This window comes from Apis cerana, linkage group LG3, assembly GCF_029169275.1.
Source record: "Apis cerana isolate GH-2021 linkage group LG3, AcerK_1.0, whole genome shotgun sequence".
Taxonomy (NCBI): domain Eukaryota; kingdom Metazoa; phylum Arthropoda; class Insecta; order Hymenoptera; family Apidae; genus Apis; species Apis cerana.
This window is the reverse complement of record NC_083854.1, coordinates 4,078,964-4,096,939: the sequence shown is the minus strand read 5'-3', so window position 1 is coordinate 4,096,939 and position 17,976 is coordinate 4,078,964. Positions and strand designations below refer to the sequence as shown.

The following is a 17,976-nucleotide window of genomic DNA, read 5'->3' as shown; positions in this document are numbered from 1 at the left end:
GTATCGTTATACATTCGAACTTGTATATTTCGTCCTTTCGAAATGTTAATCGAGGGAAAGAAATTATCGTTATTATTTCTTATTCGAGAAACGAATATTTTTACAACTTATTCCATTGTTTATCCACATTTACACAACACGCAAAATATCTATTACTTCGCTCTCGAACAGCGATCCCCCCACCTACGATCGAGTGATCCCGACTACTACGACAGGAGAGGACTGCGAGGAGAAATTAGCGTGGTCGCAAGTTTAAGCGGGGAAACCCCGCGGGACGTATTATATAGGACGCAGAAGTATTGGCCGTGATGGTGGTGGTTGTAGATGGATTCGCGGCGAAGTCGGTGCGGAACGACGGCAATTAATAGCGGGTGCCTATAGGGTGCCTGCGGAAGTAAAAATAAAATGGCACGAAGCTCGCCCCTTTGGCGGCACTACGGCGGCCGAGTCATTAAGCGGGCGGGGGAGGGGCGGAGGGGGGGCATTGTATAATATCTCGTGCGTTACCGGCGTATGCGAAGTGGGCGCATGCATGCACTACTGCCTTCTTTCTCGCTCACTCGAGAAAGGCACGAGCCGAAGTTTCTAATTGGCCGTGATCGTTTGTTCGTTTGTTTTTTCTTTCTATGAATCGATTAAAATTCGAACGAAACTGCGATTGGGTATACGTTTAAGGGTGTTCGTAATATATATTTTTTTTTTACTATTCCCAATCGCAGATTATTCTCAATTAGGCTAGAAAAATAGGAGAGGTTCTATGTATTTGCAACGTATAAGGATTCCGTCTATAGAAAGAGAGAATTAATTTTTATCCGATGGGGACGAGGAATGTTGATTTGACAGGCGATCCAAGACGAATCGTTCGAAAATGATCGAGGGACAGGGGTACGGACGAAATCGAGGACTGATCAGCCGCGATCACGCAGCCAGCCTCTTCTACCTTAATGAAGGTAATTAAGTTTTTCTGCATCTAGAAGTCACCACCGCCGCGCGGTTGATGGATGCTTTGCCCGATCTACACGTAAGTGGTAGCATGCAAGGGGAGAAGAGGGGCCAAATAGACCGAGAAGACGAATGAAAAATTAGCTCTTCGAGAGCGCGTTTTTGCCACGACCCTTCGTCACTCCCGGCGATTTTATTCCCGCCTAAGGTGTATCGCCTTCGATGCACTCGTTGCACCATAGAAACGGAACGACCCCGGTTGTCCAATCCGATAAATTACACTTTACGTGCGGGCCACGGATTTAAAAATCCATTCCGATACCGATTTAATACAATCGGAGAAATTTTTTTCCATATTTCTTCCCCGCCTTGCTTGGATCTAGATAAAAAAATAACTATTCCCATGAAACGAAAATAAAGTAAATACTAATTGACTCTCTTTTGTAATATTCAAGTAACTTTGATAGAAGATAAGGTGAAATTTTAACACGATTTTTATCATTTTATAATTTGTGATTCCGTGGAAATTGAATTATAGAAATATGGATGGAAATACAGTGGAATTGTGACTAACGGTATTAAATGATTCGAGGATCGTTTTGATATTTCTGTAGAATATCAATTAATTAATTAAAAGTCGTAAATTAAAAATCAAAGCCATCCTAATCTCCTAAAAAGCACTTATACTGTTGGTCACCCTCCAATTTTCTTCAATACTGATAGTTCAATAGATTTACAGAAAGTAAAATTTAAAAAATTATCTTTTCATTCAATCGTCGTACTATGGATCCACAATACATATCTACTTCGAAGAGTTAAGAAGAATCAATTATTTAATGAAAATGAAATTATGCATTTTTCTGTATCCTACAAAATTGAGAGCGCGAAATTAGAAAGGCTACGGATGATTATTGCGTTGAATTTTCAAAGGGAAAAGGGTAAATCGATGAAATTCACCGGCGTAGTCCGGATGAACCGACGAGATCTCAATTTAGCCGGAGTTGCTTTCACTCGAAGAAAAGATTAAAACGATTACCAACGAAGATTGAGGAACGAGATGGACCGAGATACGGTAACGGAAAGAGGAAACGATCGGCCACGAGAAGTTGATAGCTGGAATTCTTGTTAGTCGATTGCATCATTAGCGAGAACCAAGGGATAACAAGAGAAAAAAATAACTTGGGGAAGAGCAACCGCGGGTTTATTTTATATATATATATATTTGTTCCATGCGAATTCTTTCATACTTCTTCTTGAATACTTGTACAGAATGATTCATAAATGCATATCCATAATTTAGGAAATGAATTTATGGTCGGTTCCAAAAATATCTGAATATCTTCTTGAATATTTCTTATTTAGTTAATTATAAATTCTATTTTTTTTGTAAATTATTCGTAACTCATTATATTCATTGTATAAATATTCAGATAGAAATTAAATAATTTCGATGCAATAGACTCTAATTATCTTTTTTTTTTATAGATAAACGCGTAGAGATTATACGATATATATTCCTTTAAATATAATTTTTAATGCCCTATTTCCTACAAAAAGTATCAAATATAATTTATATAGAAAAATCATCTATATTACTAGATACTACTGTGTAGTATCTTTTTTAAACAATGTTTAAACAAAAAATAGCTTATGAGTAATTCTCATAAGATAAAATTAGACACCCTATATATTCACGCAGGTACGTGTCGGTATGCAGATCGGTGCTGTTTTATCAATCAAACATAGCCAGAGAGCTACCTGCCGTAGTAGAGTTCGAGGAACTCACTAGAAAACGCACATTCATCAAAATAGCAATGTTAAAACCATGTTGGAAAGTTACGGGAATATATATTAGAGACGTGTAATTTCAAAGACACGCGTAAATTTTAAATTACGACAAATTTGCATGATAAATATAGGTAGGTAAACGCCATCGCGCGGAAGTTTATTTCCTCGTGAAACGGTATACGGTTTACAAATATGTCGTACGACGTACCTCGATCGACGAGCAGAATACCCCTTCCTAGCAGAGAGGAAGCGATGAAGCCTGATCCTGGTTGGAGGGATCGTAAAAATCTTGGGTATTGCCGGATCGACGAATTCATCGATGAGATCGAGCCGACGAGTCGATGTAGGGACCGGTTAAAGACGGAATGCGGTCTTGCCGCAAGAAAGACTTTGTAACCGATCAGCCAATCGACTCTCTCACAAGCTTGCGCAATGCACCGTGGAATGAGACACAATGCGCCGATGCACTACCCTCCTTTCGAACCATCTCTTTTGGAAGGACCACGATGACCACACACCACGAATCTTTTACGATATAAGTTACTTTAATGAAGACTTTCCACACTTTCTTTTAACTCTTGTGATTCGAATAGATGGATCGTTTTTGGCACAATTGACCAATTAGAGGTTGGCAATCACGTTGATTAAATAACGAAAATTATTAGGTTAGGATTTCGCTTTGAAAATCTAATTGCAATTGTGAATAATTATTTGTTATAAACTTTCGAAAAAAGGGCAAAGATTAATTTTGATGAACAAAAGATTACTTTTAAGAAATCACAGGGAAGAATTTTCTGCTATAACACTTGTTAATCAAACACAAAAAATTAAACAACGCAAAACGGTTTCAACGTACGTCCGCCATATTTTTTTAACTGAACGCCATCTATCATATTGTTTTCCATCTATTTTATTTGAAAAATTGATGACAAAAATTAATGACAAAATATTTGAAAATAAAGAAAATTAAACGAATTTTTTGATCAAAAAGTCAAAAAATTTATTGAGAAAATAATTAACTATAATAACTAAATTAAATAATTTTTCTATCGAAACTAAATTTTTAAATCGACGTTACTTAAAAGATAATTTAAATTTAATTTAAGATAAATTTGAATCTATCACTTTTGATCCAGATACCATATTTCAAAGATAAGTCGTAAAATATCTTTCGACAAATGTCAGATTGTAAACTCGAACGTAAGACAACTTTCGAAGGAAAAATTTTGATTAATCATATGGAATTCGAACAGAATCGAATATCCTAGTACCGTAGAAGGCTACGATGTTAATTCCTGTCATCGGAGACACTGCAATCGATCGGAAATCAAGCCTCTAGTGTCGTTTGCGTAATCTTCGAAGGCTAAATCCAGATATAATATGTGACAAGATGCAAAAGTGTTAGTCTCCTTTCTTCGTTTCTCCTTACCGATCGTGGCCCCCTTTTCATCGTTAGGGCGCCTTACATCTCATACGGCCCTGGCCACACGTTACGGGCTTCAAACCACAGAGCCTAACGTTCCCATATGTATCATATGTTCTGTCCTACCGTACACTGTCACGCGTACGCACACCTATGCATGCATGTCAATTCTCACGCACTCGTGCACGCACATCGACCACTTAAGTTTTTTATAAAATAAAAAATACCAGAATTTCTGCTTCAAAACAATTAGATCGCGCCTTCAAAAGATTTTAAAGATTGAAGGAGAATTATATTATCTCTAATTGATGAAAATCTTATGCTATTTTTTATATATTTGCTTCAATATTTGAAATGAACGAATAACATTATTGATATGCGTAAATAATAAAAACCTAGCATACATAACAATACTTACATAAAATTTAAATGATTTCAAAACTAGATATATGGATATTATGTAAATTGATTTATTTCTGCATTCACAATGTTCGTATTACCTAACCTATTACACACGAACCCAATAATTGAATGACCGTGCGAAGTTTTAAAGTTTTATCGTGCTTCTCATCACAGATGATAATCTTAAAATTCCACTACCAATTAAATTTAAATCTATTCGTACGCGAAATTATAATTTCACAGAGAACGATGTGATAAAAGAGAAGTGAGAGACATCGCGTCGGACGTAGAGATACAGGAAACCATTGCGGGGACATACTCTAACTGCTATAGAACAGGTTGCGGTTATTGCGGCATTATATTCGTTTACTTTACGTTAATCATGGCGTTTTATGGTAATTCAATCGCGTCTTTCCCGTGCGTCTGTACACTCCCTTCTGTCACCCGTATTAGTTCACAATCTTTCATTCTGCAATCGATCCTTACATATACATATATATCGATACGAGGAATCGTGCATACCGGTAATTCGATCGATCTCAATCGATAGATCGATTGGCCGTCGTAGTTGCCCTCGGCTAAACTCGTGGCTCGTCGATCAAAACCTTGTCCCCATGTAAGGAGAACCGATTTGTTCGTTAATAATCCTTCGTCGTTAGCGCTTAATTAATGCCTCTCATAATTAGCCTTCTCTAGGAGAAGAATAATCTTTTCTTTTTCTTTTCTTGTTTTTTTTTTTTCTATTTAATAATCACTCCTCTATCAACGATTAACCGGTTCTAACCCCACTTCTCCAACTTCGACCAGAGTTTAATGTCTCTTTGATCTCGGCTTATTGGCTGTTTACGATATACCAAATGATTTACGATCTTTAGAACCGTATGTCATAAATCTTTCTCTTTCTCTCGGAATAGAGCGCGCAATTTTTCTACGGAGGATCAAACGATTCGACTCGCTCGCGTTAACGCGCATCGAGCCGTGTTACTTTTAATTGTACACCGTGAACTGAAATCGCGCTTGTTACCGCGTCGTATAACGGGCGTACAACGCCCTTTAAACAAGCTCTAGCTGCCTCTCGAACGGATAATTCTTCTAGCGCACGTGGGTAGAGCATTAAAGAGCTTGATCCATTACGGGTAATCACTTCTGACAGTATCGTGGCGGACAAAAGTCATTGCTCCTCCGAAGGACTGGCCGAAGAGGTTTTCTTGAATATTTTTCGACACATAATACTCTGGGCGGTTAGCTCCGTGCTCGCTCCATCAACTTCGATCAAATCCTGCAAGATGGAGAGAAAGAGAGGTCTCGAGGGTCTCGATAATAAGCTTAGACATCATCTCTCTTCGGGATAAGGAGGAAAGGGAAGTGTACGACCGGGGAAAGAGAAGTTTTGTGGTTACGTCGCAGTTAAAATGTTTGTCGTATAATTTCTCAGACGAACGATAGATGATACTTTACTTTGTTTGTAAATCAAGAATAAAAAGAACGATTTTATCGATGTCGATACGTTTTGGGAAAAAATTTGAAGAATATAATATATAATGACTGGATTGCAATATATACAATATACAATATCTATTCAACTAATATGTAGGATATATAAAATATTATTACATTTGTATATTGTAATTTTCGTTGCAACATATCAATAGATCATAAGAATAATTTTTTCATAAGCTGTTACGTACCATTTATTTAGAGGAAATTAATTTGAATTTTAAAATTTCAAGTTTTTGAGCGAGAAAAAAGGTAAAAGATCGATTGGTTTTTCATATATGTATAAAACACGAAAGAAATCAATACCTGAAGGAAAAAAATTATAGAAAGAAGAAGACAAAGAAGTTGGAAGGGAAAAGGAGGAAGCCAATGATATTTTTGTGGTAGCGCAAAGTTAAGGCCGTGGCCGCAGAGCAAACGTCGGTCGGCCGTAATCTTCGGTCAATTTCCGAGCAAGAGGCAAGCAATCTCACTGTGCAAACAAAAAGGTGGCCACCGTGGGGTTATCTTTCGAAAAAGGAACGAGATGAAAGGAGATGGAGAGAATCACTGATCGACCCTTTGTCGGCCCTTCAACCGAGAGTCTGTTCCAGTGGCAATCGCATCGATAATTTCACTTCGTTTCTCGACTACCGTACAAATCCCCCTTGTAAATGCAATCCTAGTATCCCCTCGTGTAACCTCTTCCTCATCCGATTTTTCTAAAATTCCCAACACTTCCACCCCGCACGTCCGTCTACGTGGAATTTTCATCCACTCCAATCACGTAAGATAATCTACCGTGTTTTTGCCGTGAGAACGTAAGATACAATGATTCGATGGAGAATATAAATTTATATTCTTTTTGTTTTGCTCATCGAATTATCTAGTCTAATGTTACCGATCATTTCGTCCATTCGAATTAACGATCATCCATCGATCGCAAGAAACCTGTGTAAAATAGAAAAGAAAAGGTAAGTATATGCTGTTTAACACATTCAATGCGGATGACATGAATATATACCTCATGGGAATTTTCTATTCTACATACAGAGATCTTGTCATCAGTATAACAATTCTGGATTTCATCGTATTTTTCATCATTTTATAACAAATATCAGAGACTTGCACGATTATGGATATCATATTGAAAATGTTATCTAAGAGATAGTTAATCTAGCTTAACGTGATCTAAGAAAAGAACAAATAAAAAAAAAAATTAAAAGAGAAATATTAGATAATTTCATATAAAATAAACTGTATAAAAACAAATATTAAATATAAACTTACAAAACAAAAAAATAATGCAATGAATCTTTGAGAAAAATGAATTAATAAAACTATGTTAAATACTACCAAGGAGAAAATGGAAGAAAATGCATAGAAGATAGTTGATAGGTAAGTAAATTGTCGTAACTTCGACGCAGGCAATCAGTTTTCCATCATGACTCTATTACCGGCCGATCTAATTAATGCCTCAGAATTTTTCTTATCGAAAGCGGATGATTCCGTGGAGAGTGTAGGGTTAAGACATCGGTCGATCGATCTTTCCATGCGCCGGTGAAAACAAATGAGCTTCGGACAGGCCGAGGTTCGAAGCGGTCCTTTTGAGGCCCTTTTGATGCCCGGCAGCTCTTGGGTCAGGCTGCGCCATTCACGGTAGCCGTTCGGTCTCCTCTGACCCCCGACACTTTTCTTATTTCTCTTTTACCCTTTTTTACATCATCCAGCCGACCATCGCCTCATTCCCTACTGGAACACCGTAATGAACCTAGCGGAATGGACAATGGTCCTGCTACGTCCTGATGCCTCTCGCCACCAGAAAGGTTAATAACGATCCTCCGCGATCATTAGTAATTACCCTTTCCCGCTTCTCGCCAAATTTTCGCTCTAACTCTCTCTCTTTTTTTTTTTTTTAACTCTCACGATTAATTTTCACTCACATTCAAAATATGCAAAACTTCTGTCGGTATTATCTATATGTAGCATTTTTTTATATTATCTATAATATCTAATTAATAATCTATTTAAATAGAAATAGATAGAAAAATTAAATAGCAATTAAAAACCAATAGATTTTTTTGCATTATATCATTTTAAAACACGAGAGAAAAACGTTTACTTATACAACTATTTTTTATTGCTCGTTGATTTATATAAAATATTTTAATGATTTACTGCATGATTCATGAAATTTTTATAATTCATACATGCATGAGGCGGAAATCGTCGGAGCAATTTGCAAGTCGGTGCAATTAGCATCGCGAAGATTCATTAAGTACATCTCGTTTGAGCAACCAACTTTTAAAATGTTGCTTTAAAGCGGTACAATTAAAATCGCGGTTGTGGCCGATTGCGGCGTAAACAAAAAAGAGAAGGGCAGCAAATTACGACAATAGCTTTTGCCTCGAACACACATACAAGTATTGTCGATGTAATATTGATTAATTACAATGTAGAGAGTGTCGGCTTGTCAGGCAGACAGACACCTTCGGCGATTGTCCGCGATCATCAAGGCTTCCATTAACAACAAAGGATCGTAGCATGTGTGTACGTGGTGGTCCTTGCCTTTGAAATTTTATGACTCCCAAAAATAAAATCATATTCTGTCAAATTTCTGGCTTATACTTTCATAAGTGTTGCAAATAGAAACATCTGTGGGTGTAGCGTAACAGCTGAGGATAGTCTTTTCCGGATAACGAGATTTTTATTCGTTTCGGAGCAGATGTAAAAGTCGTGTTAAAAAAGAAAAAAAAATTTCGATAATGATAGTAAGGATTATACGACCTGCAAACGTGCTGTTGTTAAGACTATTTGGCCTTAAATCTCCTTTTAAAAGGATAATAGAAAAGTTATCGGCGTTACAATAGAGAAGGGTGTCTGTAATTAATAGCCTTTTCAACCACTGACATTTCAACCTACTTTATTGATGTCGGATACGAGGTAAAACTGTTGCTTTCATCGATAGTATTTTCATTTTTATTATCATTGTTTCTTTTTTTAAGAAGTTTTTTATTTTTCGATAAATAAACAATATTCTAAATTTTAGAATATACCTATAAAGTTGAAGAAAATGAATCGTAAATAATTATATGAATTCTTTGTTTAAATATAATCTTAATCTACTTTTTTTTTATTAAAGAATTACTTTAATATTTAAATTTATTTGACAAATGATAAATATATTTTTAAAATATGTATGAAAAATAAGTTAACACATTTGCAATTATTACCTTATTCATTGTTCAATACTTATTCTGAATGTTCCTCAAATAATCAATTCTTCAAATTATTTTCCCAATTATTCACCTCGCCTCAAATTCCTTTAATTGACCAAATGAAAAACATAATCATCAACTGAAATAAGTTTTATATATATGTATATATATATTATGTATAATTTATTTGAAATTATTTTACGTAATTATTTTTAAATTAGTACTTAAAATAAATTTCACTTAGCTCTGATTGATATACGAGGCTAATTATTGATGCATATTTTTAAGAACCAAACAGTTCATAAGCCAAAGCATTACAAATACCTCTTAAAATCAGAAGATGGAAAGTTCTTTTTTCTCTAACCCTCTTCTGTTTGACCCTAAAGGGTAATTAATTAAGTTTGACTTACCGCATGAATTACAGGGAGTCGAAGTCAATTAATTAATTGTAATTTAGCCTACCCTTGCGAACCGTGCTCTAAGGGGATTTTGTCACCTTTTAAAAGCTGTTACGAAGACTCCGCACTTTCAGGAACATAATGAATATCCTTTCAAAGCAACCGTCCTTCGACCCTGTAATCGATTTATATTGTGTCAGAGAAAAATCTGCTTTTAATAAATGCATATTTTAATATAAAAAAAATAATGTTTTATAAAAAAAACAACTAATAAATCATATTATCAAAATTAATAATAATTCTATTTTATATAAAATATTATGAATACGTAAACTATAATAGATTATATATGAAGTAATTTTTTTATTAGCGAAATATTATTTCAAGAGAATGAATCACCTCAACTATTAATATTATTTTCGTTTTTTAAATATAATTTCGAGATAGAAAAAAAAACATAATTTTAAATAATAAGATACTTAAGACTCTATTATTTAATTGTAAAAAATATTTCGAGGCGAAATTATATATAATTGTATAAAACATAAAAAAAATAAAAATTTGAAACTTAAATTTAAAAACTTGATTTTACACGTTCGAAAGATTTTCTTATTGAAAAATTTATATGCACGAAAATTTTCATTGAAATCAAATTTTTCAAGATGGATGAATATTTCCTTATAAGGTAACGAATAAAAATTTTTGTGACTGATCGTATAATACTTTATATTTAAACTGAAAAATCTTTGCTTTTACAAATAGTAAACCACGAAAAGGATACGAAGACCGATAGACGGGGGTAGTTAGAGAATAAGCGGGAATAAAAGAAACCCAGCAAGAGTAATGCCTAGGGAAGCAGTTAAATTCGTTGCATGTGTGCCCTCAAGAGATTTCTACTCGCCTCTATACCCTTTGTTCTCGTGTTAGGTAAGCTTTTGTTTCGGTTATACGACCGAGGACACCGCAGGCCCAGTCCAATAAAACGAAAAACAGATCCCTTTACAATGCCGTGCATTTGCATAATTTCGCGTAATCTCCGCCATTTTCGCTCTTCGCGAATCTCTTCGCTCTTTTGCCCTGAAGGAAAGAGCTAAATTAATTTACGAGTGCAGTTACTTGTCTCGACTCGTGTATTCAAATCTATAACACGAATTTTCCTCACCAATTGAATGGATTTTTGAAAGATTTCAAATTTTTCGTAGAAACGAGTAAAATTTTCCAAAAAGAACAAAATCTACGAGTAATATAAAAACTTTGGCAAAGCACTCGATGATACGAACGTTAAAAGTTGTATAGAAAAAATGAATAGTGAAGGGAAAGTGGAATTATTATATACTTCTTTTATAATAGATTCGGATTGAAGTATTTAACATCCATCGAAATGTTTTTAACGTAACATACCTCTAAGAATCATATTGGAATGATCTATCTGAATAATCAAGAATAATTAAAACTGTCCATATTGTCCATAACTGTATTGGCAAAAAAGGAATATGAATTTCGGATAAGTTTCACAGGTTGGTAAGACAACGAATAATAAAGGAGAATGGAACTTGCAAGCGAGATGAATTCGAATGATTAAGAACGATTGGATTGTAGGTGCTCGGTTCAATTATAAGCAAGACACGCCATTCCCTCGTTATATCGTGCCAACACTAGACTACAATGACCGAAGACGCTGAGCACACCGGCGTGGACGCAGAGGCGCGAACTTTTAATACGTGTGAACGCTCCTTTATTAGTAGCGTGACCAATCAGCGCTGACGCTATTAATCAAACGTCTAACATCGTTCTGTGTACGCCGTATACACACCCTACCGAGTAATACACGAACCGTTCTTCTTACAATTACTTACGTATGTATATCTACGAAGTTTCACAAATTTCGTGTCCATATTTTCACGAATCAATCGAATTTTTTAATGCGTAATAATATCAGCGATAAAATCTCGATTATCAGAACGATCGATTATTGGAACATCGATTAAAAAAAAATTCAATTATGAAACTAAAAATTTTATTTATGGAACATTCGATCATCGAAATTTTTTGATAATAGTAATATCGACGATAAAATCTCGATTATCAAAACGATCGACTATAGGAACATCGATTAAAGAAAAATTCGACTATAAAACTAGAAATTTGATTAACGAAATGTTTGATTATCTGAATATTATTATTTAATTTTTATCTAATATAAAAGGTAAAGAGAATATTTTCCTAAGATTTATTTGTTTTTACTATACTTTTTTTTATCTTTTTTACTATTCTTCGTTTATATTATGTTTCTGAATTATTACTAAAATCTATAGGTTAGATTTTTTATTGGTGACATTTTCTATACATATCGTAATCTTGACGAAACGAAAACGTATTTTATCAAAGAAAATGTGTCATTATTTTTTATTAAATCTGTGATTAATTAATTCTGTGCTTCAGTTTTAAAAGTTAGTATTTATATGAGCAAAAATTATATTTTAACTTTTATTTTTTAAAATATTAGTCATTACTTTGACTCGTGATGTTTCGATATTCTATATCATCTTTCAAGCAAATTTCAATTTACGTAAAATTAATTATATTTCTTAAATTTCATTTTTCATTTTGAATTTAAGATGAGATACAATCGATTAATTATGAGAACTACGAATTAATTTGTAAATTCAATATTATCAATTACGATTCTACTTGTGAATGTGAAAGAATAATGTGTAAAGTGATGTGAACATTGAAATCAAGAAAGAAATCTCTTTTACTTTATCGTTCGTTTAATCCAAATACGAATCTTTCCTATGAATTAATTACAGAAACATTTCCGGCGTAGTGAAAGCGGAAGTAGCGTGTAAAAGAAAGTCTAATCAGTATAATATATGTAACGAACAATTCCATACGTAATTTTTTTCGACGAATATCTGAACTGAATCATCATGGACATTTCTTTCTCCTTTTAATTAAAATGATTTACGATATCCAATTAGGATAGATATCAAACGGTATTTTGTGATAAGTTCCAACAGTTTTAATTCGTTAGATAAAAGAATCCAACATTTTTTTTTCTTTTTTGTCAAAGTCCAATTCCATGTACTGTTCATATCCAAGTCGATTAATTAATCAAGTGTTTTCGCGGCGTGACACGTTCCTACCTGAGATTCTCTCGTATATCTCGTTTGTGTTTCCGTAATTAACGCGTTGAATTGTTCCATATGATGCGACACGGAAACTGGAATGCGTGTTAGTGCGATCGTAACACGGCAGTCCCATGACTCGATCATATGCAAATCCAAATGCAATCTGGCAGAGCCGGTGACAACGAGTAACGGTCGAGAAACCTTAGGTGATCCGAGGCGATCGAATTTCGAAATCGACACGACTGCATCGCATAATGGCCATACAGTTACAGGTGTGTCCAAATGATTGTTTCAGCTTTTTATTGCTTTTGTCTCCGAGATATAACCGCGAATATACGTTGAATTAACTTCGAGACGGAAGTTATATCGATGAGATATCGTTCTTACAATATAATATTCACAAGTGGATCGAATAACTTTTAAATTTTGATTGCATCGATTTTATTACGTTATTAAAAATGAGAGATAAATTAAAATAATGAGAAAGGAAACTTGGAAGTATTTCTATCATTTTGTCTCATTACAATTGTGATAAAGTTGCAATGTTCAATTGGTTATATATGTGTTTGCGTGTCTAGTTTGAAAAGGAGCAGAGACAAGTCACGTAAGAACTGAGGAGAGGAAAAAAAAAACGACAAATGTAGGAAGCGGAAAATTCAACGCTATTTCATTTGCTGCGAGATATATAACTCAGATTATACGGTAAGTTAACAATCTTATTTTTCATAACGATGATTTATAATATCTCGACAATTACTTCTAACATAATATCAATTAAAGGTATAAAAAAAATTAAAAAAGTGTGTTTAAATAATAAAAAAAAAAGAAGTAAGTACATTTTTTAACGAATTTAACAAATTAATAAGTCTTTATAATTTTTAACTTTAATTTATGTTTTAATTAGAATGCAAAGAGATTCTTCGACGTGCCATAAATTACACCTAAATGTATTACAACTACAAAAAGGCAAATTCTGCTCCAAAAACACTGAGGCGAATATCTACTTACTAATCTGATCATCGTGTCTGCCAAGTTGTTTTTACGATTTTGATACTCCGAATTAACACTTTATTGCGGCAATCTAAGATATTCGTTACTTGGAGGAAGTTCGTGTGTTAATATCAAGATCCAGAATATACGTATGTATAAAAATGAAACAATTAAGAAACACATTTATAAGAGCAGCAATTCCGCACCATTATTCGTCAATTTTTAAAACTTACTCATTCTCTTTAATTAGATGAACAACAGTATGTCATACGAGTGACAATAAAATCCTCGACACGTTCGAAATTTGTAAAAGGACGAGCGAGAGGAGGAAGAACAAATTCATTAGATTCATCGATAATTGCAAGGGAAATATCTTCGGGAACTTCCCACGATAGAATCTTTAATGCAGCCACTTTCTTACCGAATAATTTAACAAGCCGAAGCACCTTTAATCACGAAGTTTTTCCCCTTTCTCCGCCTTTCTTCCACCTTTCCGCAATAATTTCCCTCTTTCAAACGAGCAACGATGGAGCAGAGTGGGGGAAGATAGCGAAAAAAGGTGGAAGAGAACACAGTAGTTGTTTAAAAGAGGTTCAAAGCGACTGACGAACAAATTACCGGGAAGTTTACCAATCCCGCACGCTTCTGCCCTTCCTCCCACTCCCTTCACCTCTTACTCTATCTCTCTCTCTATCTCTTCTCGAACCCACCCTTCCTCACCTTCGTTGTACTCGCCTTTTTTATATATTAATCCCACCGCAACGACGCGCTGATAATCTTGGAAAGGGCTGTTTTAAATTGGCTCCTTTGACGCGATACGCCGCGCGATGAGTTTCATATCGGAATAATTTTCGAGTATCCTTCCCCATCCTCCTCCTCCTCCTCCTCCTCTTCCACTCATCGCTTCCTTTTTCCTTCTTTTTTCAAACTGCCGTTTTTACCACGAGCCGTCCACCAGCACCATCATCGATTCGCTAAACGTCACACTGTTGATCGCTGCTCCTTCCAATTATATGCCATTCGAATTCTTTCACAAATATTGTGATATTGTGTTAATCCTTCCTTTTCTTTTACGATTTTGTCTATTCGATTATCGTTGATTCGTTAAACATCATACTGTTAATCGTTTTGATATTTTGCGATTAATTTATACGAATAATAACACGAAATTAAGAAATCATGTCATTCTTACATAAAGGCGGTAGATCTGAATCTAATTACTTCTAATTTAATATTAATTTAATTTATCTAAATTGTTTTACAAATTCAACTTCTTAATTAATAATTCTTAAGATTCGTTTCTCTTTTTCTCTGTTTTTGATAAGAAATGAAAATATTTTTGTTACTTCAATTCGAATTTTTAAATTACAGGCCAATTCAGTTTCGAGAGTGATTTGTCATTGTTCATCAGCGTGTCTCGTTCGCAAGACATTAATCACTGCTGAGAAGGGATTGCAAAGTTAAAGCGCAACATTGATGCATCCGTGGAACAAAAGAAAAAGGCGTAGTTGAACGGCATGATGAATCCACCGGTAGCCAATTAAGTCCCAGGAGTGTCGTTAAACTACTACTCGTTAACGCTAAAATGTCGCTCAGCGAATATATGTAGGATGGTTTAAAACGAGGAAACGGACGTGAAAAATGACAATTAACGTGCAGCATGAGGAAACTAGCAGAAGTACGACGAAATATGTTACATAAAATTTCGCAAAACATATCTACGTTTGCGACAGTAGAGTTTCTAACGATTTCGTTGCCGTTCGAGCCGTGTGAAAGGTTTGAAAAAAAATATATATAAACGACGAAACGAATCATCGTCACGCTGATACGCATAAAGTTCATTCGTTATTTTCAAAACTTTTTCAAAGCGTGTGGATATCGTTATTATTATTATTCGCATCACTTAACTAGAATAATTGAAAATGAGGAAACGGACGCGATAAACGACAATTATAGTAGCAATGTAACAACACGCATCAGGAAACTGTCGAGATTCGCGCAATAATAAAATTATTATATAAAACTACTCGAACCGTGTACTCGTGACGATGAAAATACGATTCGAATATTCGCTCACAATTTTGTTATCCACACTACATTTGCTGTTTTCCAGATAGTTTTATTTTCTTCCCTTAATTGATCCGTATAATTACAGATCGTTATCGGGCGCAAAAGGGACACCAAGCGTACGAGGAGAATGGCAATCGCAAAGCGTAAATAAGCGTTCATACACGTATGAATTATAATTTCAATTTGGTATATTACACGGGACAAGTTGTTCCAGGAAACGGTAACTTATAATTTTCTCAGATCTTGATCGTGAAATTAAGGCCATCGTTACGTTGGAGAGGCTACACATAGACAGGCATAAATACCAAAGATCGCGTCTAATCAGCGCATTGTTTTCCAGAGCGCTCCATAGCTCAACAACGAGAGCTAAATGTGCAGAAGCCTTTTTAATCCGCGCTTAAACAGTCGGCCGGTTCTGCGGCGAGAAAAGAAAGTCAGCTCCACGACTTCTTCTGAAGGCGGATATTTAAAATGCGAGGAAATGAAATTGCCTAGATGAACTCTCGTGAGCGCGCGCGCGCTCGTTTGAGAACCGGGAAGATGGTAAAATAAAGTAATTGTTGCTATTACCGGGCGACCATTGCTCGGTGTTGGTAAATTGCACGGTATACGTGCATATACATTATGTATAACGTTGTACAGGTGTAAGTGTGCACCGGGGATTCTCTCTCTTTACCACGAGGCTTGTGAGAATCCGGGCAATTACGTTGCTCCGCTCGCTACGGAATATCTGGCTTGTTTATAACGAATTAATTTAGATGTCTTAATTGCCATCGGTTAATTGTTGTGGAACACGGAGCGCGCTATGGTATCGCGGTGTGGATCGTCGCTCTTCAAAGACACCCGGAATTCACGAAATGGGATTGCATTGCTTTCACCACACTCTTCCGCTCTTACCGACCGTTCATTAAACTCCTCCTACGTGAGTCACTTTCCGTTCAAATATTTTTTAATTGGTTATAACAGTATTTTTCGAATCTTTTTATTCCTTTTCTTTTTTTTTCTTTTTCTTCAATTTACAGATTTTTACGCTACAAAGCGCTTGCTAATGAAACGTTCAGAGATTATTTACAAATCCATTATTCGAACGTATTCGACACGTTGCTCGATGATGCAATTATTTTAATTATTTTAAAACTATGGATCCACTATGGTACGCGGCAAAAGATTAAAGGAGTATCTTTAATAGCGAACAAGGTGTATTAAATTTGGTAAATTCCTTGGTCATTAGCCACTCGAGGAAATGATAAAACGAAATGCGTACGCGTCGGCGATTACAAACCTGCATTATTCTCGCTTTCCTCCTGGGAAAGTTAAGGCATCGAGCGTGTTAATTATAATGAACGTTAAGTAACCGGTGTATACGGGGCGCTATTATCGTTTGTACCGAGGCAACAAAATCGCGCAGTCCTGCATCACATCGGGGAAAGCAGTTTACAGCTTGTTACTTATCGCGATGAAGTGCACTAATGCGGTAATGCACGAGAAATCCTATCGACCGGCAAATCTACCATGAATTGAGCATAACGATGCTCGAAACGATACAATGCAACATCGTATAACAATTTTTTTTTCGCAATTTTTCGCTTATACGATTTTTCGCGGTTACACGCTTCCTGTTTTTTTTTCTTTTTTTTTTTTTTTTCATTCCAATAGCAATCGAATAGCAACCACGACGGAATCATTTCTATAATTTGCGCACGATGGTGAAACGTGATATCGTAATACGATAAAATATACACCGCGTGTCATAAATATGAAACAGGCCAATAAATTTCAATTCTCATGTGTTGTTAATATGTTTATGCCGAGGCAAGTACAACACGTGTGAATACATATCGAAAAATGATATTTCTTTTTCGAAGGGAGTTGCTTATATCAGTCACATAACTCATTAATCTCGTTTCGAAAGAATGTTTAAGTATATAGAGAAAATGTAGGATATAAATTTAACTACCGAGTATAATGAGAAAATATATTGAAAATTAGTGGAGAGTGTTTAAAAAAAAGAGAAAAGAAAAATAATGAAATTAATCTGGAATAAATGTGAAATGTCTTTATACATAAATAATAATCCGTCTAATAATCATTTTTTACTCGCATATTGTAAGGAATAATATAGGGTATAAAATTTCTAT

The 17,976-nt window shown here is 35.0% G+C and overlaps 2 long non-coding RNA genes across 6 annotated transcripts; one reads left to right on the top strand and one right to left on the bottom strand.

Moving 5' to 3' along the window:
* Positions 1-4,607: 4,607 nt before the first annotated feature.
* On the bottom strand, positions 4,608-13,913 carry LOC133665862 (uncharacterized). 3 transcript variants are annotated; one of them, XR_009829287.1, is made up of 5 exons: positions 11,049-11,187; positions 9,265-9,822; positions 7,388-9,087; positions 7,056-7,222; positions 4,608-6,982 (listed from the first exon to the last, which is right to left on the bottom strand). It is a non-coding gene; the product is annotated as an uncharacterized LOC133665862 (long non-coding RNA). The 3 variants fall into 3 exon arrangements; XR_009829288.1 differs by lacking the exon at positions 11,049-11,187 and adding an exon at positions 13,787-13,913 and having other exon boundaries at positions 7,056-9,087; XR_009829286.1 differs by having other exon boundaries at positions 7,056-9,087.
* LOC107992547 (uncharacterized) lies at positions 11,334-17,912 on the top strand. Of its 3 annotated transcripts, XR_001764929.3 has the most exons (8): positions 11,334-13,050; positions 13,357-13,480; positions 13,683-13,917; positions 15,140-15,544; positions 15,924-16,058; positions 16,179-16,391; positions 16,481-16,760; positions 16,861-17,912. It is a non-coding gene; the product is annotated as an uncharacterized LOC107992547 (long non-coding RNA). The 3 variants fall into 3 exon arrangements; XR_009829290.1 differs by having other exon boundaries at positions 16,179-16,760; XR_009829289.1 differs by lacking the exons at positions 11,334-13,050; positions 13,357-13,480 and having other exon boundaries at positions 13,778-13,917; positions 16,179-16,381.
* The last annotated feature ends 64 nt before the right edge of the window (positions 17,913-17,976 follow it).